The sequence below is a fragment of the Corvus brachyrhynchos genome, unplaced genomic scaffold (genome assembly GCF_000691975.1).
Source record: "Corvus brachyrhynchos isolate BGI_N302 unplaced genomic scaffold, ASM69197v1 scaffold188, whole genome shotgun sequence".
Taxonomy (NCBI): Eukaryota; Metazoa; Chordata; class Aves; order Passeriformes; family Corvidae; genus Corvus; species Corvus brachyrhynchos.
The window spans coordinates 136,322-160,994 of record NW_008239647.1 but is presented as its reverse complement, the minus strand read 5'-3'; the positions used below and the strand labels follow the sequence as shown (position 1 = coordinate 160,994).

Sequence of the window (24,673 nt, the reverse complement as noted above, 5' to 3'; positions counted from 1 at the left end):
GTGCTTGGAGAACTTTTATGATTTCATTTTCTTTGTATTTCTCCCACAAGGACTGCATCTTCAACCATCCCATGGGATTATCCTACCTTACAAAGGAAGGGGATCTAAATCAAGGCAGAATGGCAATACATTTCAACTGAGATTTGGGGGAGACAAAAGAAATCTGAGGGATGATATTGAATATGTTTTTTACAGGATTCAGAAATGTGTTGTTGAGATATCAGGTAAGGAAGAGCTACTGAGTAACAGGAAGTCTAAGTCAAAAAGCAGCACTCACGCCATTGATGCTCAGACTGTGAGAAGAGAGGAATGAGATGAGGAGTGACCAATTCCAAACTTGTTATAGACATAGTAGAATGACTGTTCCTGTGAGCAAGACCTCAGAATGAAACCACCACTCCAACATGCATATAAAGTTGTTTTGCAGTCAAGGCAAAAAAAAAAAAAAAAAAAAGTAGAAATTAATGTCTAATGAGGGGAGCAATTCCTATACTGCAGCAGAACAAAGTCTTCACTGAACGTTTTTTAATGTGTCCTTGTGGAGAAACAGTTGAATTCCACTCAGTATAATTCTTTCACAAGTGAAGGGATTTATGAGAGACCAGAAAGTTCAATAATGTAGGCAGGATAAAGAAAGGGTGAGGGCCATATCCTATTCAATAATATATCTGGAATGAATTGCTGAACTACCAGTCACAAGAGGGCATCTGAAAGGACTTTCCAAATTGTATGAGGGTTTTGAGGTAATAATACAGCTGGTTACTAGAGTAGGACCCTGTATCTCTTTCCTAACAATTAGAAGCAATAGACTGTGTGATTAACTGCAGTGTTCAAAACTAGAATTCTTCATGTTTTGTGTAACAAGGGATGACCACCTAACTGAAAGGTAGCAGTGTGCTTCTGCAATATTTTAGGAAAAGCATTCATTCACTGTTCAGCCACTTATTCACTCAGATAGACTAAATGCCTTTGTACGATCTTCTAGTGACAAGTAAAACTTAGATCATGTCTCAATACTTACAACAAATCTATAGGACACTACAGACTTTCTGGGGGTCTTATATCTGAAGTAGTTGAAACCACAAATTTTTATACAAAGCCATATATAATCTCCTTTCTTATTTAAAATCTTAGCTCAGTTCTCATCGAAGCTTCAAAAACAGATGGCAAAACTGAGTGGACCACTCAAACCATAGGCACTATGCTACAGAGAATAAAATCTCTTTTCATCTTTGTACTGTTGAAATATTTAAATAAATAATTAGTACAGATTCTCCTCTCTCTTCTTCACTCTACGTTTAAGATTTCAGTGAAGTGCATGCATTTTTTTTTTGTTATTTCTAAACATATACTTGCACATAACCATTACAGATTTGAAGTAACTATTTATGCAAGGCAGAGGTCCAGCAGTATTTTAGACATAGTAGCAAATTAAACCCACAGCAATACAGCAGTCCAGCCTACTGAGGTTATATGGTTCCAGGCATAAAAGCATTTTGGAAACTAGTATTACATTATAAATCATTTATGTGGGTACTTCCAACAATATGAAGAGTGGAAGGAAAGAAAGAGGGACATATTTCAGAAAGACTCTAATCTGGTTTTACATTAGAGGTACAAGAATAGAAAGCAAATAACCATCTATCTCAAACCCAGGAATGGTAGCACATTGTTTACCATGCTAGGAGAAATAAGTGTGACATGAAATTTGTTGTTCAAGCCTTGCTTTATTTATTTATTTGTTTAGGTTTTTTATTTTAGTTATAGTAATAAAGTTAAAAGATGCTTAATACTGTTAATACCTTTAAGTAAAGCTACTGCTGAAAAGGTCTGGGAATCTGAGACATTTCATGCAATAGAAGTTATTGATATACTTAGCTAAGAACTCTTTTTCAGTTCTCTATGTATCCCAACATTTTTTAGTACCAATTGAACTATGTAATTTGCTGAAAATTTGCTGCATCCTTCAGGTTCATCAGAAGCTGCTCATAGACAGCCTTTAACTACTCCAGAAATAAGAGTGACACAATGACTGGTGGGGTTTTCAAATGTATACAAACAGCTATTTCCCCAGACCAGCTCTGCTGGTTGATACAGCTCCTCCATCACAAAAAGTGAACTGGTCAGGGCTGGAAGGGATCCCACTTCCTTAATTGAAGCTGGCAGCCATCACTGAAATCAGCCTTGATATAAGCCCCTCAGACCTCTTGGAACGAGTGGAACCAGCTGAGGGTACACACAGAAAGGTCCTCCATGCATGTGAATCCTGGACCCAGAATTCACCTGAACTTGTCTGATACCTTCTTAAGGAGGACTCCTACTCTTTTAGCCCATTGTTCAATTTCTCCTTTCCCCTCCAGCCTGGCTCCAACAGACTGAGATGCTATGGTGAGCCTAATCTTCCAACAAAACCTGATGTTTCTAAATGTCAAACTCAGCTGGAATGCATCTTCTGTGTAAACTCCATCTTAGTACAAAAAAATGAGTTGTCTCCACCACTAAATGTCTGATCAGCAAAGGCTTCTCTTAGCTGAGTGACTGTAGTTCTTTCTGTTTTGAGGACTCATCATATGAGAGATATTTCATATGTCAATGTGACAGCAACCCCATAGCTAAGCCGATGAGATCTTGCTGCGGTGCCGTTGCTGGCTAGCGCGCTGCCCCGAGCACTGGGCAATCTTCTGCCTGCCCCAAAAGGGAGGACGGGGGCCGATCACAGCGCAGGAGGGCAGGCGAAGCTCCTGGTTGGGTTCTTCTTGCCCACCGATGGCAAAGGTGTGCGAAGGAGGCAGGAAAGAAGCAGAGGAACTTCTTTGTGGGGGAGAGAGTTTATTGAAGAACACAGGAAAACTATGGAGAAGCTGAGAAAATGGGACTGGATTGGGGTTTTATACCCTATAGAGTGGGCATGGAAAACACGTGGTAATCTAAAATACCTCAGTTAGGGGGTGCCACAAAGATGGGGAAAAGGAATTGTAGCAAATGGGAGAAGACGTAGGCGGGGGAGAGTAACAAGGGCCAATCAACTACCAAAGAACATAGAACTCTCTGGAAAGACAACCAAATATGAGAAATAAGGGGAGAGGAAAAGTGGCCAATGGTAAGGCACAGATCTACATATTTTTCACAGCCTTTTGGGTGCTGCCTGTGACTTCAAGGCTTTTGGGCTGTGGTGGCATCAAACCAATGGACCTTTTGGTCCACTTGATCCAGCTGACCCTGGGGTTGGCCATAGTTCAGCGCAACAAGATCTGTCAGCACCCCAGCGCTCAATGGAAGGTGGAATTTCTTGCACTTTTGCAGGACAGAAACGAATTTGAGTGGCTGGCTGGACATTGCCAACATAGGGAGAAAACAGCTGACTCAGAATAGCTGTCTCATCTAAAACTTTAAATAAGTAAATCTCAAATATCCATTCTGTTGACTCAGACATAGACCTTCTCTGTATCTCACTTCTCATGCAGGGATGAGAAATCAGTCTCAAGCCAGATTTAAGACTGAGTTACATCTACAGCATCTTAAAATCTACTGCCCTTTTCCATTACTCACGTGAAACATTTCAGACCCCACCTAGAGCTCCTGGGATCCAGTTAAGAGAGGGAGACCATTAATCAACTAATTATGCTTAACAAGAAAGGGAGTGATAGAGATTGAAGGTGCCCAGTGGCTTCATGGGTATTGCTGTGTGCCAAGTTCCTGACATTTTCATTGCTGCTCTTGACTTCACCTTTGCCTGGATATGCAAGTGTCCTATTCAGGATATGACCCAGCTAACATATGGGACACTTCATCAATATGTCTAATTTCATCAAGGTTATTTCAGACATTCCAAAGTGTTTGATTTGGGCTTACAGACCCATTTCCAGCATCTGTTGATGGACATCTGAATACTTTATCCCCCTCCCTCCCACATGCACTCACTGAAGACAGAGAACAGTACTTGAAGCAAGCAAACAAGGAGGGTGGTCGATGGTGGTTGATTACTCTCAGCTGGAAGTGCACTCTGAAATAGCAGCACTGTCCAGTGCTGTATTTTTCTACACTCTGGTGTGAGACACTGACCTGGTTTCAATCATGCTGTCAATCTTCTCTCACAGGACAACTTTTCATTTTCTCATCTCCATTGTGTGCCTCTTCCAGTCTGACTATAGCCTCCCTGAGCATGAATAAGCAGAACCATGTGAGGCACTGTACACAGGATCCTAGCAGAGATGTGGCAGACTAATGCTTGCTGTTATTTACTGAACATATTTTCCCTGGTAGACATTTGGTGTTTCACAGTTGTACCACACCTATGTGATCATGAGTGACATGACGTGATAGGACTGTGTCTAATTGTCGTGTATTTAACCTGTGATTCACTAGAACACTAAACAATTTTTTTTGTTTCCTGACCTTTTCATGGAATGAAATATGACCTCTTTGTAGAAATCTAATTTCTTTTTTTCTGTACTGTGAATGAGTCTGCAACTTGAAGTCAAGTTCCATTTCCACTACACCAGCCTTTCAGCTCACCCACTCTCTTTTTCATGATCCAGTTAATTTGAATACTGCTTAACTAATTAGCCAAATACAGTTAGCCAAAAGCAACTTTTGGGGTGACAGTCTCTGAGATTGGTACCAAGAGTGATAGATCTCTGATGAGCTTTCTTCTAACCTTCCTCCAGCTTGATAGTTTTCTTGTGTGCATCTCATTCTGTTGTCTCCATTTTAACTAGTTCAGGCAAGCTCAAGCCTTGGGTTAGGGTTAGGGTTAGGGTAAGGGTTAGGGTTAGCTTTAGGGTTAGCTTCAGGGTTAGGGTTAGGGTTTGGGTTAGGTTTAGGAGTAGGATTCCGTTTAGGGGGTTTTTTAGGTTAGGGTTTGGGTTAGTGCTTGCGTTACGTTTATGTTTAGTGTTGATGTTAGGTTTAATGTTAGATTTAAGTTTCGCATTTGCGTTTGCTTGTGTTTAGGTTTAGGGTTTTTCTCTTCCAGTTTTCCTTTGTCTCCTTCTGAACGCTTTCTTTTCTTACAGATTTTCTTCAAATTTTTTTTCTTTCTTTAGAGATTCACTTTTTCTCAGAAAAATGAAACTAGTTTTATATATTGCAATCTAATTTTTTCCTACGTGATATTTTCTTCTTTTTCCATGTTTTAATTATTTTTAATTATCTTTTCTTTTAATAATTATTCTTAAATCTTTACATACCATTAAGCCCAAATTAACAGTTACAATTCCTGGGTCACTTTTATCCTCTTTCCTAAATTCATGCACCACGTTTGCTATTCTTCAAGCATGTAGTGCTCTCTGAAGATGGTTAACTACTGTCTTACTTTTAAATCTTTCAGTACTTGGAAGGAAACATCATGTTTTGGGCATGCAGTGTTTCTATATTTCTATTAGAAATCCTTAAGTACCATTTGCAGGAAACCCAAGGCATTGTTTAGCCTGAATCTTAATATCCATCCAAGTCCATTTGATATTGGTCCTGAAGTGATACCTGCTGATGGCTCTATTCTTTAATTTCACAGAAATGTTAGCTGCACACAGATAACTTTAAGCCATTCATGGAGTAGCAGCTTTGGAGTCTGACAAAAATGATGCCCTAAAGAAGCAATGGTTTTTCTTGGAACATCATATGTAATATGGCAAAGCCACTTCTGAGGCATTTTATTTGGTTTTGATGGACTCCAACCACTACTTTGTCCCTTTGTGACTTTGTAGGAGTTGATGATTATAAAGACTAGCTGTTCAAATATTTCGTGATGTACTTTGCAGGGGGGGGTGTCAGATGTCCATACATTTCAACGTTCCCACCCATTAGAGAAGTAAACATAGAGATTGCACTTCTAGAAGATTTGATAAAAATCAAGTGAATCTGAATGCCTTTTAGAAGTGATTTGTAATTGGCTTTTTTCCCCTGACTTTTGTCATTTTATGATTTTTCCCTTCCATGCAGGTCCATCAAGGTTTTTTTGGATATTATGGATTGTATTTACCCTGCTGTCCTTGATAAGCTATGCCAGCTCTGAAGTGTGGGCACCTCTGGCCTCCACTACATCCTCCAGTAAGTCTGAATGACCTCTTTTCAGGTCACTGGAACCTAATTCCAGCTGGGTGGAAAAGACTTTTAGCCCAGATTTCCTCTAAAAGATTGAGAAATTCTTCCCTTCTTCTCCCAAATTTTTTCCTTTAACTGCTACACTATTGCTATAATGTTCCCACTGGTGTCTTCATTGCAATAAACAGGCTAAGCAAAGAAAGAAGTAAGATCCATATGGTCTGAAAAGCATCCACAGACCTTTGCTGAACTTTGTGTCTGTATTATTTATTATTATCATCTGGGAAGCCCTTTACTGCAAGAACTCTGGCTGTCTCGATAATTCTCTTGTATTTGTTCAACTTCAGAGTTCCATAAAAGACAGGAAAAGTAGTATATAAGCATGAAAGGAAAATATTTATTTTCTTTAACTTTCTAGCTAATTATTTTTCCTAAAAACGTGGAAGTTTGAAGTTTCTGTACCTTCAAGGTTTTGTCAGCGTAGGAAAGCTGTAACAACACAGCTCTATTCTGATAGCTGTATAACTGTCTTTATAATCACTTGGCCAATATCATAGCCTGTCTCCCTTCCTGTCCTAGGTTACAATGTAAGATGTAACCAAAAGTATGTATTCTATTATCATCTTCACAAGCTGTTGAAGTAGGTGGGGCAGTGTTTGTTATCTCCTACCACAACTCATCCCTGATAACTCCCTCTGGAAACTATCTCTGTTTAATGGGCAATCAAGGACCCACCATATGACTCACAGAATTACATCAGTCCATTGTGAGATGCTCCGCCCAGGGGGAGGAACCAAGCATTCCCACCTGGATATAATCCAGGGCTTGGAACAGCACAAGCAGCAAGACCTACCCCACTGGACTGTCAGGTGAAGATCAGACCCTTTTCTACAGGACCACTGCTTCAACAGGACCACTTCATCTGGACTGCCACCACCACCCTCACTAACAGGGTGTGAGGTTGTATTGTGACTCTGTCAGTGTTCTTTTACTGTTGCATTTATTTTAATTTTCTTATTAAATTGTAATTCTGATTTGTAATCTCCCACTGGTTTGTTTTCAAACTAGTACACTTCCCTGCCTGCCTGCCTCCCTCCCTCTCTGGAAGTGTTGTAAACAAAAGCAAGAAAAGGAGATGGGAAAATAAGCTTTAATTCAAAAGTAAAAGAAAAAAAAGTATTACCATTTTATAGACTAAATTTCTCTGGTATCACTCACAGTAGAATGACAATCTAAGCCAAACTGTAAATTCCTTTATTTACTTTCAAGGATTTTTATTGACTGTTGTGGGTATCCTTTTAACTTCATCCCACACCTGCTTGTTCTTTCTGAGCTTGGGATATAGCCCTGCTCAAACAGTAGGAAAAACTAGAGGTACCTGACACAGACCCCCGCCCTTCAGCAGGGCTATTTTGAGGGAAAACAGATTTTATTTATGAGATTTTCTTTATTTACAAAGTAGCTATGTGTAAAACAAAACCAGTTGAAAGAGATAGCTGGAGGAAAACGTGAGTGTCCTCTCTTAACCACTTGCTCAGCATTGCTGTGAGGCCTTTCCCTTGAACCAACAGCTCCTGTATTTCAGCCAAGGTGGTTTGAGAGCTGCCTTGGAAATCGCGTTAAACCCGTGCAGGAGCTTCCTCTTGTCCTTGAGCAATCAAGGTCTCACTTACTGCTCTGCCCAGGAGGTTCTGGCAGCATTTGCATTCTCTTCAACCAAGAAGAAAATGTGACCGTAAGGATGCTATGTTTGCTTCACAGGACTTTCCTCCACCAACAAGAAACCAGATGAGCTGCTCACTTGGCTGAATGAGTAAGTTCCATTTAGATAAAAGTATAGGCAAGGAAATCCTGCAATAATATCAACACCCATGATCAGTAATTAATAAATGCTGCAAACCATAACCAAAGATGTGCTAAGTGCCTGACTTTGGCTGTTTCTTGGAATATATTGGATCTCACATGCATCCATATGACTTTATTGATTCCAATAGTTTCAAAAGGATGCTACCAGAGAAGAGTCTGGTTTTGCGCCCATTATGTAAAAACATACTTATATGTGCCATTTATGTTTAAAGCTCTTCACAAAATGATACTGCAAATCCCTCTTTCAGTTACAGAAATAGAGGCACAAGAGTGATTTGCCCACAGTTGTGTAGGCAGTTAGTAGAAGAGCAGAGGGTTTGATACCCACAGCTCCAAACTTGGAGCACAGCACCTCACTGTATGAATCCTTCAGCCTCTTTTCATGTATGCACCTGCCTGTGGTTAATGAAATTACCTGCTTTTCATTTGCCAGTGTGCTGAGCTCTAGGAAGGGAAGCAGGAGGAATCAGCTCGTGTGTCAACTCTGAAATTTCAACGGTACAATCTATATACTGGGATTTGTGCATATTTTAAATCTGTTATACAAACAGCATTAACTTTCATAATTTTTATTCTAAAAATTATACAACATACTGTCTTTCTGGATATATTTTAATCTGTTTTGATCTAAAAATATCCTAAGTCTGCATGGAAGATACAGCCTGTCATAGATATAATGGTAAATAAACCTATAGAAGTTATTTTCCTGATATATTTATCTTTGTTTTCAAAGACATTTGGAGTTTAAGATTTTGAGTTTGGCCCCAGAATGATGTTACATCAGCTTGTGATGTCAGTTTCTGATTGACTGTGACACAATGTTTTGCCACTCGTGGCCCAGAACATCACATGTAATGTTTCACTCTTTTCCCTTCTTTCTGCTCATTGGTTCCAAAATAATTAGAAAAAAATAATTGATCCTGTAAGAATGATGTTTTCATAATGGATGAGTAATCCTGCTAGATTACACTGTATTAGACTAGGTTATGCTGTATTGAAAATCAAATGCATATGATCAGAGTTTTGCCTAAAAATTCTTCTTCAATGAAAATTTTCCTTTTAACCAGATCTTTTAATGAGCTTCATCTGTTCTTGAATTTCTCTTCTGACATATACAAGCGACTCACATTTCATAAAACATTTTAGCTAAAAATTAGATCACCAGTTCTTCTAAATGAAATACAAGGGATTGTATTTTCAGAAAACTTCTTTTTCACAGGATAACTAACCAGCATATATACTAAAAATGTATACAACTTTCAGATATCTTAGAGGGAGGCAACACCAAAAGAAAAGTCTCCATTTCTTCCGTTTGCTTTGAAGGTTGAAATATATGTTTATGAGTCTTATTGTAACAGACAGTAAAGGAGAGGTTTTTATTCTCAGCATAGAAATCTCTGACTACTGATAGTAACTAAAACATAACCAGCACCCCTCCCTTCACCACGAAAAACTACCACTACCAAAAATCCTAATACCCAAATACAAAAAGAAAACCAAACCAAAACAAAAAAATCACATGGGTTTTTTTTGTTTGAAATGTACAGGCTATAAAATGCTATTAAACATTCAATAACTTCTCTTGGATACCAATCTTCAACCAGCTTTTATTTACCAGGTCCTCTGCCTCTTTCTACGTGGCTGCAATGACACAGTTACGTCTAATGTCTCTTGTTTTCCATTCCTTGCAAGTTTTGCAAAGCTAATGCCTCCCATTTCTCCTCTCAGGTCTTTGTAGGTACCCACCCCTGTACAGTTTCCATCACTGGAGATTTTAAAAACAGATCTTCTATAGCTGCAATTTCTAACCAATCATCTACAAATATGTGCAGTGAGGTACAAATTAGCTTTCTGATAGTCTAATAACTGAATGAACATAAACGCTAATATTAAGCATGGGAGAAGGGCTTCTTCAGAAATGTGAACATATCTAAAGCTCAAACAACTTATTCTGTGATTTAAAAAAGCTTTATTGTCAGGGCTTTATTGCTCATATTTGACTTGCTTTTCCTTCATCTCTGAGTTGCGATGTGCTGTATCTGAAGCAGCTTAAAGCCACCAAACGAGACTTTCTGGAAGGCACATTAAATTTTCCTGGGACCAGGATCAGAAATATCCTCCGTAAGATCAGCTCTGCAGTTCCAGAAAGGCTGGGTGAGTGTGTGAGCATTAAAATATGTAACAGAGTAGGGAGGAAAGAATAAGAAACTGAGGAGTTTTCTTGGAAAGAAAGTTCCATGCCCCAGTTACCCCATCGTGCCCAGTACGGGTTGCCAAAGCACGTCAGTGTGCTATATAGAGCCTGTACTGCTTGCACTTCACACATTAGGAGAGAGGCAATGAAACTCATTTCTGCTTAAGTACCTGTGGTGTTTGCAGGGCAGACTATAATCTACTTCTCACTCTGACAGTCTCTGAGACTTCTCTGACAGCTCTGAAAACAGATCTCACTCCTGGCATATTAGCAGAGCTGAAAGCAACAGTTAGATCTTGCCATTACCTACAGCTGATTTCATTGGGAAGCATCTTGTGTCATTCAGTCTTTGAACATGATTCAACTTGGACTTTCAGCCTCCCAGGAAAATGACTTGTTCTTATGTCTAGCACCAGCAAGTGTGTGGTTCATAGGCTCACAAGAAAAATATAAGCGCTAAAATCATTTTATCGTGTGCTAACAAGTCCTGCACCTGTCTAGTGTTCAATTACTGATGTGTTCTGTGAGAGCAACCATGTTGTCTCTCAGCATTCATTTTGCCCAGCTAGAAAACGCCCTTCTTTCTAGTGTCCCCTCACAAGTCATGATTGTGATTATTCCAATCCTCCTTTCCCTGCAGCTGCTCTTGCTTCCACGTCTCCTGCCTTTACCCAACTGACTTTGCAGGTAGAAAGGCATATATATATATAAATATATATATATATATATATATATTTTCCTCTCCCTGTTGAAAACATTTTCTGACATTTGGTGTTTCCATGCTCATATCTTATTGATTCTTGGCTGTAATTCAAAAAATTATTATCTACATACACATACATTACTCATTTTTACTGAGTTTATTGAAGAATTTTCTGTTTGCTCCTTACATTTTACATTATTTGCTCATTTCAATTATTTCAGACCTGTTGATAGCACTTTTTTTCTTTCTGTTAAATTCTAGCCCTTTCCTCTGCTGATGATGCTGTTTAACCATGTATTATCTGCTCACATCATTAGTATACAAGTTTATTACAAAACTACTAATTAATCAGTGGTCATGAGATCTATTGCAAGGGAGTCTCACCACTCTGCCTCCAGCAGAATGCTTCCTCATCCAGCACAGCCTATTTTCACAGCAGAACATTGACTTAAATATGTGTTCCTAATGGCATGGTATCTTCCTTCAGTCAAATCTTCTGTGTGGTCACAGTAATTAAGACCTCTTAGATACCAAGTACCTCTTTGTAGCCTACAGCACACCAGGCACCACTTTCATAACAGGGTGAAAGATGTGGGCTGTGCAGCATCTCTCAGAAATACACCATTATTCAGTCTGTACCTGTAAGCATGGTGATATTCTCACTGGTTTGTATTTGCACACAGAAGGGTTGTGTCTGATGCAGCCTCCCCTCACCAGGCCTGATCCTGACCCCCACCCACAGGCTGACACCTTGGCTGGTTCTCATCTCCAAGCAGGTGCCCAGTACCCAGGACTGTGGCTTCCCATGGCTGCCCAGAATTTCTAACTGGGGAGATGGAATAGGGTCTGGACGGTGAGGTCCTGCCCTACCTCTCCAGGGGACCACCATACCTCTTGTCCTCAGGGAATTGCTGGTCCTCACAGTGTCCTAGCAAATGCTGGATTTAAGTTGCAGCTCTTTGGTGTCAACTGCTTTGCCCATTTTTGTATCAACATGTGTTGTGTTCATCCATACATGTTTTCCATGGGTCTGATATTGCATAATCATTTTTATTGCCCACATTTCTGCATACCACTTAACCCAGGGTTAGGAACAGAATCATCTGCATTCCCACATACTACATTTCATGCCAGCTGGGATTTGGAGGTGAAAAATTGTGTTTTGTTGGAATGAAGTGTTTTAGTCATTTTATCTGTTCTATATTCATACACATATGAATCTGAATACCCTAACAGATTTTCCACTTAGTTTTTAGAGATACTACAAGCTATTTTGTTTGAAGATTTGCAGTAAAAGAACTGTGAAATCTAAGTAGGGAAGAAATAAGTGATTTAAAAACCAACAAACTGAAGTGTGCATTTAGGTCTGGATGCAAGTCTGGTAAAATATCACCATGGTTCATGTGCTGCTGGTGAAGGAGTTTGAATACTTTCAGTATGAGGCAGACAAGACATCTTGTTTATGGGGACTGGTATGGTGTCAAAGCTCCCATGTTGCTACAGCACCCAGATCGGTCCAGCACATAGCCACTGCACACAAACCTGAACATCATATGCTGACAACTAGACATATTTCCTATTTCTGAGGAAATAAAAATGGGGAAATTGTTTGACCTGGATTAAGTGGTCAACACTGAGGCCAAATTCAAAGGTAAGGGTTTGAGACAGTCTGGATATAGGATATAAATTCATTCACATTGTATGTAGCAGGAATTGAAACCTCTTAAAATTGCATGACTGAACTGTAACATTATGTCCTGTCAGCTTTGCATTGTTCAAGTGGAAAAAAAGAAAGTTATATTATAGCTGGCCTTCACTATCTCAGAGATGGCTGAAAAATAGTCCTGTTCATCTCTGGGGAAGCAGCAAAGAGAAAGTTACTTTTGAAACTATGAACCAGTGAGAGAAAGCTTTTGGATGTTTAGTATCCAGAATCTCAACCCAAGCTGAAGACAGGGATGGGATTATAGCCAGGTCATAGATTAGAGAAACACCATTTCATTAGGCTGCTCCAGCCACAAAGGGAGGGATCTGGAGTCCAGTCCCACAGTAGCAAATATCACAAGGTGGGGGGAGAAGCTGCAATGGCAGGAATTGGGGATGCCAGTCCATCTGGATTTTCATCTACCATGTATGTTGGCAAGGCAAGCAAGGAAAAAGAACTCTGCCCGTGTGTATGTTCTTGCTCTGTTTCAGTTCTGCAGATCTGGCCAGTCAACATCCTTTGCAAGCGAGGATCTGTCTCAGGTTTGGTACTGGATTATTTCCTTTGAAGTGGGAGTTAAAAAAATACATGCATTTGGAAACATAAGCCAATAACCAATTACTAGCATGTTCAACAGCATTTTAGACTGCCACTTGAAATGCCATCCATTCATTACCCAGCAGAAGGAACACTGAAAAAAAAACGAGAATGTTTTGTGGTTTTCTGACAGACTGAATGTATGACGCAAAGCCCTTTTTGCATGTCATACAGCAAAACTGAGGAAAGTTGGTGGATTTCAAGTCAGAACACACCTGTTGCTCCAAAATTACCTTTTTTTTATATACCATATATTACATATGGTAACCTTGGCAAAAGCTAGTTAGCTGATGTGCAAGTAAATTTTTGTGGGCATGGAGTAGGACTAAGTTAAACCTCATCTCTACCTTGTTAAATAAAATAAAATGGGCAATTTGTCCCAGCAGATTGCTTTTCTGGTGACTTCAGGGACACGCTCCAATCAGAACCCCAGTCTGCATCCCACCCTTTCTCTGCCTGTCAGAGAGCAATGCCCTCCCAAAGAGGGGAAAATAAGCTTTAAGTGCCACTGATGGAGTCCCAAGTGGCACAGAGACACAGCTGCATCACAGCTCACATTACTAATTTCTCAGACATCTAAAGATGTGAGAGTCGAATCAAAGCCACTGCAGCGCTGAATGCAGCAGCAGACACTTTTACAAAAATGAAAGTGCTCATGCATTTGCTCACTTTTTTGCTTCTCAGTCACATTAATAACACCCTAGGCTTCTGCAATCCTATTTCTTTCCCCCTTGTTTTTATTTGCTTCTCCCTGCCCCTCCATATAGCCTATACATGTGTTTTGGGTACGGACTGTGGGCTGGTTACCCAATTAGGAACAGCAAAGCTAGCATTATGAAAATACAGTTAAAGTCTATGTCAGTGTCACCATTAAACTACTACAGTAAATAAGATATTATGGCACTTTTTTTATGGACCTCTTTATCTTAAGTGTTTTTTTCCCTCCTCATGTTATCTACATCCCCCTAGGGAGAACAGTTACCTACTATGAAAGAATTTGCAAGGCTGTAGCTTTTATTATCATTTAAATTGTCAGGAACATTAAGACGTCATTAGTGACAATGGCAACAACTAACCAAAGCAGGAGGGAAGTAGTATGTTTCCATTATCTGTTTCTTTTCATTTAAATTTTCTGTGTGCCTTGAAATGAGGAAAAAACCTGTTCTCTTCTGTCTTGAAAACGTTTCACAACATTCATTCTTCAGCCTTACTCAAAGACTTATTTAAGGATGAAATTATGAAAATACTCCTTAATCCTATATTTGCTCATGTAAGTAAACCTCCTGAAATATGTGGAATAATAGAATTGTATAAAATTAATCTACTATCTCTATTCAGAATGGAATATTAAGTGAATAATGTTATTACAGTTGAGTAAGTCAGTAGTAGGAAAAAATGTTTCTGATTTATTTTGCTATTTTTTCCTGCCTGAGCACTGGGCAGCCCATTCCTCAATTTTATTGTTTCTTGATGCAGAATACGACTGGTGAAAAACTCTTGAAAGCCAATTCTGCAGCTGTTTAACTTTACACTTTTTGAGTGGGTTGCTGACAACCTGTTAAGTTCAGCATCAGAATAAAACTTTAGAGTCCTAGTCTGGAGCTGCTGTTAAGTGACTCATTAAGAACATTTAACAGTCAGAATTTAGACTGTTCTTTAACATTGATTGTTATAAAGCATGATTTTTTTTGTTTGTTTCAGCAAACACAAGTGTATTCCAAAGTCTACAACTCATAATAGCAAATACAAAATTGCTATCTGAATACATTTTATCTTGAGCAAACCCAACACTATTCACCTGTAGACCTTCCTCTGTAAATTTCCCCCAGATACAACTTTCTAGATATTGTAGTTCTTGTCCAGGAGAATGTTGTTAGAGAGGAAGAAAAGAGCAAAGAATGACCTTATGCTCAAACTGCAAAGAAACATTTTGGTGATTCAAAGAAGAGACAGGTAAACATCATCTCATCCAAAAGTTAATACCTAATTTTGGACTGAAATATTTTGCATCAGAGAAGTCTCACTCTTTATTTTTTACTTTTAAAGACTATGGTTTTTCTAAGTATGATTTTTCATTAAATTATTTGCCTAGCCAACAGAGTGGCAGAAAATATTGAGATTTTGAAGAAATGCAGAGTAATACACAAAGGAAAATTCCCATGTAAGCAGGCATAAATTATGATGGTTTCTAAATTATCTATCATCATTCAGAAAATATTTGACTGCTTCTCTGAAAACATTAGCACAATGCTCTGCCATTTTCATAAAGGCAAATCTAATGTTTGAAGTTGTAAGGAATTAAATGGGGAACAAAACAAAACGTATTTTTGCACTGCTTTTTAAATCCATGGTATGCTCACATCTTGAACACAATCCAATTCAATCAATTTGGAAAACAGTTTGGTTTAGCTCTGAAGCCATGGTAAGGGTGATTAGGAATCAGAACAGATTTCATGTGCCTATAGCCTGCAGCTCCTCATCTTGGAAAAGGCAAGACTGAAGAAAGTCACCAAATAGGTCTACACAGTCTCAACTAGCAGACAAGAAGTAATTACAAGCTATTTTTAGTGTTAAAACTAGAGGTGCCCCAATGTTTTTATTAGGAAGAGCAACAAATAAAACTGCTTTTACACAACTTACAAACAAATTGCAGAACTCATTATTGCACGATATAGAGGTGAGCAAGAGTTTAAACATATTCAAGGCTGTTTCAGAAGGCTCCTGGGAAAAGATCTGCTGGTGTGGCGGTAAATGTGATGGAAGTGATACAACATCTAGCACTTATCAATTCTAAAGAAGGTGGCTGAGGGCACCAACGAAGAATCACCCTCTTTATTTCCTTCCATTTCTTACATTCATCCTATATATTTGCAGCTGATCCCTGTAGGAAGGAACATTTGGGGCTACATAGACTTTTGATGTGACAAAGAATACCACTTCATAGATCCTTAAGAAATGCAAGTAAATTTCTTGAACTTTTTTTGAGAGCCAAACTTAATGAATTTCATCACTATTAATATACTCGTTATTCTAATTTATTCTTATTCAATTTTGTCATCTCTATTATGATGACAGCAAAATAACAACTGATCAAAGTACTTCCTATTGGCAAGCTTTCCAAATACTGCACTTGTAAAAAAAATAGTCTAAATTTCAGGAACAACCATAATCAACATTATGTTTAAAGCTGCTGATACAAAAGACTTAATAATTGCTACATATGTTTTTCAAGAGCTAGGTCTGGGAGCCATCAGCATAGATCATTACACAGAACATTTTTAATAACTTCAACTGTCTCTTCAGAGTGAGTTTGTATTTTTTTAAGTGTTTGGGCTCTGGAAATGGGTAGATTTCCCTAGTTTGTGTGAGTGTAAATTTAAGCAATGGCTTGTGATATTTGCTTTCTGTTAGTACTTTTTATAAGGCAGATTGCTGAAACCAGTAACTTCTGCATACTCTAGTGTTTTATGAGATGTGCTTTGTCTATCTTTCTTCACTCAGTGCCTGTGAATCAGCTCTTTGGATGGAGCAAACAATACTTCATTGGTATCAGGGATGCTACAACACTTTACACCAGCTGAGAATCTGATCCTTCCAGGTAGGATGGGAGAAAGTGTAGAGAGCAGTTGTCCCTTATGCTTTTTCGATGAATTTCTGAAACACTAACATTGCTATTAACAGAATTTACAATAAGCTTGGTAAAGATGAACTGCAGTCACATCAGTTTCTCCCAGTGCTGACACAGCTCCTCCATGCAAACTTCATACACAGGGGCCAGGGAAGTGCAGGCATAAAACAATTATGCACTCTTCTGTTTTGAGCCGCTTCTGTTGCTGTCAAACTGTAAAGAAGCAAAGAAGATTGGAGGAATCTCATACAAGAAGATTTTAGCCAGCTGTTACTACAGGCTTTGTTTGTTCAAGTTTCTTTGGATAAAGGGTTTCTTTGAAACAGTTTAGATGAAACAAAAAGTTTCATGAAAGCTGGAATTCAAATCATCCATGTCATGCACTGGTATGAGTATTTCAGCCCATGTACACCCTGCAATCTCTGGTTTCATAACAGATTTAAAGTCTATTGCACTTTTGCTACAGGGGTTTTGTGGGCTTTTGTTGCTCTCCTATACATGAATTATTTTAAAGTCACAAAAACCAGTAAGAAAAAGATGCAAACCACTCCCTTCTTTATTCCTTGCTCCACGTAAAAAACTCTCTAAAAAAACCCCGACCCAAATTTCATCCTTCCAGAATATCCAGACCATCAGGATCTGAAGTTTGGAAATCTGTCCATTTAAAATTTCTCCCAGTGGGAATTATTTTTGCCAAATGCAAAGAGCAGAGACAAAGCAAATCCTAACTAACTCCTGCTCTCTTCTAGTCCTGAAAAGCAAGGCTAAATAGTTGGAGCCGTCTTCTGGAACAATGGAAAATGTCAGCCTCTCAGAGTTCCCTGAGAATTATTTACTTACATCTCTCATTTGAGGATTTCCAGTGCTTTCACATAGAATTAAACATTGTGGGAGCTAGGAGCAACCAAGAACTTTCTGAAGAAAACCTCAGTGGTTAGGATCTATGGGCTGAATTTACAAAGGTCTCTAGTTACCTTGAAATGCTGGTAGGTGTCTGGCCAGAAGCAAGTAGCCACTCAACAAATCAGGATGTACAAGAAACTCCTCACAGTGTGCCTGTATGTAAGTTAAAGACTAAAGTTAAAAATCTCTTTTTTACCATGGTAACATCCTAATCTAATCTCCCCTATAACACAGGAATACTTTTCCCAGATGCTGAAGGAATTCCCCCTTTAAGGTACTAAGTACCCCTGCTTCCCACCACAGTCTCTTGTACAAGGGAGAGGAAAACTCCACAGGCTTCTCATGGGCAAATGCCAAATTGTGAAGGCAACTGGAACCAATGCAAGCTTTCCTGGAAGAAAAGATTAGGCAAAAACTGATTTATAAATTCAAAACACTACTTATTAATAGATCTATTCACAGCTGACAGTGAGAAATCATTAGTGGGTAGAAGAACAGAAGCATCTGGAAGCAGTTTTTATCTTACCTTTTGAGCCAAATACTGCCAAAATACAGTCCTCTTGCTGGACTGTTAATGCTTGCAAAATGACAGTCAGGGGTTTCAGTCAGTCCACATGATTTCTGCCTTTCCCTTTTCTAATATTCTTGGGTTCTGCATTGTGAGAACTTGATCTAATAACTTCTTCTCAGATTTGTCCCTTTCTTTCTTCTAGACATCAGCATTAGATCCTGCTGTTCTCATCCTTGATTAAAAAGACAAGATTTTCTCTTCTGCAACTTTTTTTCCTACCCTTTGAGCTGGTATAAGCAATGTGAGGAAGAGTAGAGGAAAGGGAAAATTTCAAATGCCTGCTGTAGGAAATACCACTAATCTCTGAAAATACTTACCAGGCCTTATTCAAGACTAAATGTGTGTGAAGTGTTGAATACTCTAAGACCATAAAGGCTGTCCTTTGAAGAACTGCCTGGGTGCCCTGCAACTCCATGTATCTCAGGAGTTGGAGCACATGTCCAGCATTTCACCATCCTTTCTGGGAGAGGAATCCCAGGCATGATGCAGCAAGGGCACCCCTGTTTGCAGTTGCTGACTGGATGATTACAGTCTCAACAAATCTTTTCTTTTTTCCACTTGTTCCATCTAAATTATGAAAAGAAAGGGTATTTCAGACCCATTCCTTTGAAATGTGAGGCAGTACAAATAAAGTTGTGTCAAACAAGAAAAAGAAAGTAAGAGCCTACTGCACAAACTAGGAAAAAGGTACATGGACTGTTGAAAAATTTCTTAGATGTATTTTGGTTTCATAAAAATAAACTTTTAAAATGCATGCTTTCTAGGTTTTTCACACATAATTATTGCAATTCTATATTCAAAGTCCTCTTTTCACTTTTTATAGGATTGGCACATTATGTATTATACATTACTGATGCAAACACACAAAGATTGTGAAGTCAAAGCAAACAATATTCTACAAAATACTGGTTAGGCTTTCCTACACAATTTTAACATGGAACAATTGGGTTTATGAATTAGGGCATATTTCCAATTATATTTCCACTAATTATCCACAACTTTCCTTATCCAGTTTCTATCTTTTCTTCTTTGCTTTCCCTTACTACTTCTGCTTTCAATTTTTCCATTTGTTTTCCTTGCATATATCTGATATTTACATCAGCTGTATCTTGCTTTAGTAGTCCATTTGGAACCATTGTCACCTTCTTCTTATCCTGCCTTTAACTTAGTCTTGCAAAGAATATACATGTTTTCTTGTAGTCTGGAGCTAATCTATCCATGCAGTGGAAAATGAAAAAAAGCAGAGAAAAAAAACACCAAAGAGATAGATATGGTCTCTTGCATTTTTAGTCAAGCTGAAAATTATTTTACTCAATTAAAAAAAAATTCAAAATCAAAAAGAAAGAGTTATTGGCAGTCTAGAGCAACTTCCAGGAAACTTATGTTTGAATGAAAATAGATTTGAAGATGGAAACTACCCAGAGGTATTAGTTTCAGTATTTTTGACCAGCATTTCATTTTTAAGACGCTCAGCTCACATCTCAGATGGATTTGAATATAATAAGCTGGAGATCATCAATCAGATTAAGATGTTTTGGAAGTGAATTTAAACCAGGATATTTTGTACATATCTATACTCCATTTAGACACATTAATAATACAGTCTCTTTGTCTTGGGAAAACGACTTCTCATTCTTTATAAAAAGACTCCTAAGCTTCATAATACTGTGTTTTACTTCAAAGGTAAATCCTCCCACCCCTTTTGAATGAGGCTGATTTTGAGATCTAGACTGTGTTAATCCCTATCCATGCAATATATACAGATAGTATAAAGGCTGAACAGGTGCCAATATTAAGAAACATGCCCTCAGATGGGACGGTCTCAACCTACTGTGAGTAAACGTCTTGCAACTGTTGTGAAAATTCTGTGGGTAAACCAAATAAGTAGACTTTTAAAATTATGACTCAGTCTTTTTAAAGACACTATTTTCCAAGAGTGTGGTTTTTCTCTCTCTTTTAGGATCTAAATATTGCCACCCTCTGTTCATCCCTAAACTTACATAATCACATTGGAAGACTTCCCCATACTGTACATTGCCAGGAATCTCACTTCTTATCAGAGGAGGCCAGCACCACGTGGCTTAGAAGGGAAGATTTTCCACAGACTGTTGTCTGCTTAGTTTCTGTGAGGACTTTCTGCTGAAGAACAGAACAGAATTCTAACAGACTTCGTGATAAATTATTATCATCATCATCATTATTTGTTTGGCTAATATTAGTATCCAGAAGCTTGAAATCTGTACTTGAAGTTGCACAAGTTCAAAACAAACTCCTTGAAATGGTTAAGTATGTAGGAAAAAATTATGGAGAAAGAAGAATATTCCTATTTCATGGATGAGGAGTTTTATAAAAATTAATTCAGATTTCTAAGGGTTGTTTGACATCTAAAGACACAAATGAATCATTAAAATTCAAAGGTTCATCAAAGCCACTGAGATCTGCTTCATCTTTAGGTGTCTGCATAGATTATAACTACTAGCTACAAGTTTGGGTTTGTCTCCCTTAGTATTACCCACCAAGAAATGAGTGTGAAGAAGCAGCTGTCTGCCTGGCTTCCTGTTATATGCTATAAGGACAAACAAGTACTTCACTGGCTGATTTAGACAGTACTGTACTGTTCAACATAAAATGACTCATGGTTTCCATTACCTACAGAGGTTTGTCAAACAAAAAGTAATAGACCACACCTGTAGCTCACAAATTCCAAACCACTGACTTACCTCATAAAAAACAATCAGTAGCTTTCCTATGGACACAGTTACATTGTGATTCCATTCTGTAAGACAGGCAAAAAAATTGGTTATAGCAACTCAGACTCCAAGCTTTATAAATCAGCAAGATATTTGTAGTGTCTAAGCTCATGTGGAGACAATAGAACAAAAAAAGCAGAGGCTGCACTGAGCTTTTAGCCACATGCAGGAAAAATTCCAGCAAAGCATTTGGCTTTAATCCCAGTACAATGTTGCAATGTATTTAGTTAGTAATTATAAATCTCAACTGTCACATGCTCTAGGCACAAGGGTTGGAGAGGCTACCAAACAATCTCTTCTGAACTTCATCTGTGATCCGTTGGAAAAAACATGTATTTTCCCATGGGTCATAATCAAAACTTAGTCTACATGCAGCGATTCATAACTCCTGATTGGGTCTGGGTGTAGCTCCCAGCCCAGGCACTTGGGGTCTTGCTGAGGGTTGGCTGCTCAGCATCACAGCTTCCTCCAATAGCAGCCTTACCAGGAGAAACAATGACTGATTTTATTGTCATTGATGATGAATGTTTATTTTCTGTAAAGAAGGAGACATTTCTTTTAACCTAAGTCAGTTGAAAAACAGGAACCACAATTGCAGTTGGAAGTGCAATGAAGCTGGAATTCTTCACCTGCATCATAGAAAAGCACCTGTGCTTATAGAAAATTTCAAGCATATCACTAATAACCAGGTTAAGACCATCTTAAAAGGAAGGTCACCACAGTTCTTATTGGACAGAGCAAATTACTCCAGTCCTTTATTCTTTCAGCTGTGATTTTGTGCACTGACCTTTGGAAAGTATGGTCAAATAGCCTTTAGCAGCAGTTGTAAAGCATAAGATCATTGCACGGACACTGATTTCATTAGGCAGCTCTGTATAAATTAGCATTACTTACTGGGGGATATGCAACTAATGGTACCGTAAAGAAGTGAGGTCTGTTCATTCTGTGTGCTATGCCTATAAGTGAAGCCTTCCTGCCCCTCTGCAGAGACACAGCTGCCCTTCTGTGCACTGCTGCAGATGTGAGATGTTACACAGTCCCTGTGTGAAATGGTTTTTTTCCTACGAGAGACCATGCAGACTGTGTGAGGGAGAGATTAGCAGCCGTGGGCTCTTATGAAGCTACTCAGATTGATCCCAAGTAAAGGCCTCATTCACTATCAGATTTTGCACTATCAAGAAAAAGGAACCTCAGGTCAGATTTCACTCTGCCTAGTGTTTGAGCTCCTTCCAAGTAAAGCAGAGCAAGAAACAGTGAAGTCTCTTGCAAACTCCTAGGAGCCTCCAACATTTCTCCCTCATAGGGGAAATCTACCTGATGTTTTGTCCTTTAGCCTGTTTTTTCTTCTTTAAGAATATTAGGTTTTGGGAAGGGTTTTGATTCTGTCAAGTGCCATTCTCAGGATGGCCGCAATTATTGCAGCAGAAGGCTTGTTGGACACATCCTAAATATCTTAAGAGCTTAGATTTATCTGACTTTTTTCTAAGATTATTCCCCAGCTGGATCCCATCCACTAAGACTACCAGTGCTGTGCTGGTAAAAATGTCCTCTGCATAGCTGAGCTCCCACCATGTAAATATCTCTAAACCTTTAAACACCCTGAAACTGCCCGCAGTTTCAAATGGATTAGCATTCAGGGTCACTTTTCGTTTTTATGGACCAGTTTGCTAATCTCCTATGAGAACAGTTAGCTCTGTCTGAAAATCAGGGAAGGAGGAAGAGAATGAAGGATTAACAAAAAGAATAAAATTAATCAGATAAGAGCTTAGGTAATGAATTATAAACAATCTGGCAGTTGTGGCAACTGTAGAATTGTTACTTAAATTATGGAAGAGGAAAAAAACCACACTTCTGAAACAAGCATTAAAAATTCACATTTCAGCTGCAATCCTGGTACTCAAACTTGTCTAACTCCTTTAAGTCATCCTCTAAGTCTGTTCCCTTCTATATTTCAACAAAACAGTAGGAACTAGCAGATGGGACAGTTGTATTCTGCTACATAGTTGCTTCCTTTGATTGCTTTTAAGAAGCTGATGGCTGTCAGTCCCTGCAAAGAAAGTTTGAAAGGCTCAGGGGTGTGCTTTATTTTCATCAGCATTGGCTGGAAACATGCCCTTTATACCTTATCCAGAGTCTTGAGAATCATCACTTGGAGCTTTGCTATCTGTACATACAAAAAGGACATCTCGAAAGGTAGCTTGACATATTTTTTGCTACTAAAGAAGGGACAATTTATATTCTCCGCTTTAATTCCCCAATGTCAAACTTGATCCATAATTTAAAGTAGTGTAATGGCAACAGAATGATCTTCCTTACATAGTTATATTTGTTTTCAGGAGGAACTTAAAAATACAGTGTGCTGTACTTGCTCTTCCTCTTTCAATTCAATTTTGCTGTGATGGTGAGAGATGGAGCAGGGTAGTCTCACAAAAAAACTGGGCAAGTACAAACTTCAGACTGTGAGTTCACTTAAACACCAAAATATGCCCAAGGAGAAATCTCTCTTCTTCACCCTTCTGTGGATGGAGAAGCAGGAGCAGATGGGGTTGAAATTAGGACAAAGGACAAAGTGAACTGAATCCTCATCTGCATTTAGGTGAGAGGGTGACCAAGGAGCCTGGGCTCATCCCATTCTTCAGCTGCAGCATATGCTACTTTCTCCTTACCTCAATATTCTGTAGCTTGGCTTGATCTAGAATGGGCTTTCATCAGTGTCTCCTTTCATTTTCATGGGCTAGCTAAAGAAATGCAGCCCATATTATACTATTGTATGAAGGGAATTAAATCACTGTTCTTTAACTTACGTTTTATTTTGGAACTATTTGCAAATTTCCATTTCATTCCTGTCTGAGATCCACAAAGTTGTCCAGAACTGGTAAGGTTCGCTTCCACTTTGGGGAGAAAAGATCAGTAGCTTGAATTAGTTTAGTCCAAGGCTTATCATTGACTTTTCAACAATGTTCGTTTCAGGTTCATTTTGAGAAGTGAGTAATATTTCAGATTTTCTTTGAGAGGTAGGCTCACCACATACTGTTAAGCAGTGTTCATGCATTATTACAGATATGTCTTAGCAAAATCAGTAAGTAGTCCTCTGTCATGCTAGAACAGTCTCAAGTATGGTTTCAGAGAGTCTGGTATTATCCTGCTGTCTCTAGCTCCTTTCATAGACCCAGTGATGGAATAGAGTGCACTTGCTAAATGTGCAGATGACATAAAGCTGAGGGGGCTGCAGCACTCTAGAAAACACTAATAGAATACAAAGTGGTCTTTGCAAAAACAAAAATCAGTCTGGAATTAAAAAGGTATCATTCAATAAACTCAAGTGCAAGATAGTCCTGCAAGTTAGGCAGGAATACTTCACTTCAGACAGGACAGAGAACAACTGGCCAAGAGATAGTCTTGGGAGCACAGTGGGTCACAAACTGAATTTTAATCAATTGTGGCATATTATAGAAATTAAAAGTTCCCAAACTCTGATGTCACCATTAAGTGTATGAACAAGAAAATGATCTATGATGCTGAAAATAATCCTTCTATACATAAGATCTCATCTGGGATACTGGTTCTTATTTCAGGCTTCGTATTTCAGGAAGAGTAGGGAACGTTTGGTCTGAGAAGAGTAATGAGATTCAGAAGGCCAGAGATCTAAACAATACAACCCAATCAGAAGAAACAAAAACTAAGAGAGAAAAATGAAGGGGAAAAGGAATTAAT

General features: G+C 38.6%; 1 long non-coding RNA gene across 8 annotated transcripts in view; it reads right to left on the bottom strand.

Annotated features, from left to right (window-relative positions):
- Positions 1 to 14,100: 14,100 nt before the first annotated feature.
- LOC108448639 overlaps positions 14,101 to 24,673 on the bottom strand; it is a 61,254-nt gene continuing 50,681 nt past the window's right edge. For 3 of the 8 annotated variants that reach the window (XR_001864597.1, XR_001864599.1, XR_001864595.1), the window contains 5 exons: positions 23,764 to 23,850; positions 20,930 to 20,985; positions 20,210 to 20,348; positions 17,710 to 18,776; positions 14,101 to 16,948 (listed from right to left, as the gene is read on the bottom strand). This is a non-coding gene — a long non-coding RNA (uncharacterized LOC108448639). The remainder of the gene's footprint in view (positions 16,949 to 17,709; positions 18,777 to 20,209; positions 20,349 to 20,929; positions 20,986 to 23,763; positions 23,851 to 24,673) is intronic. The other 5 variants (XR_001864598.1, XR_001864596.1, XR_001864600.1 and 2 more) reach the window with 5 other exon arrangements.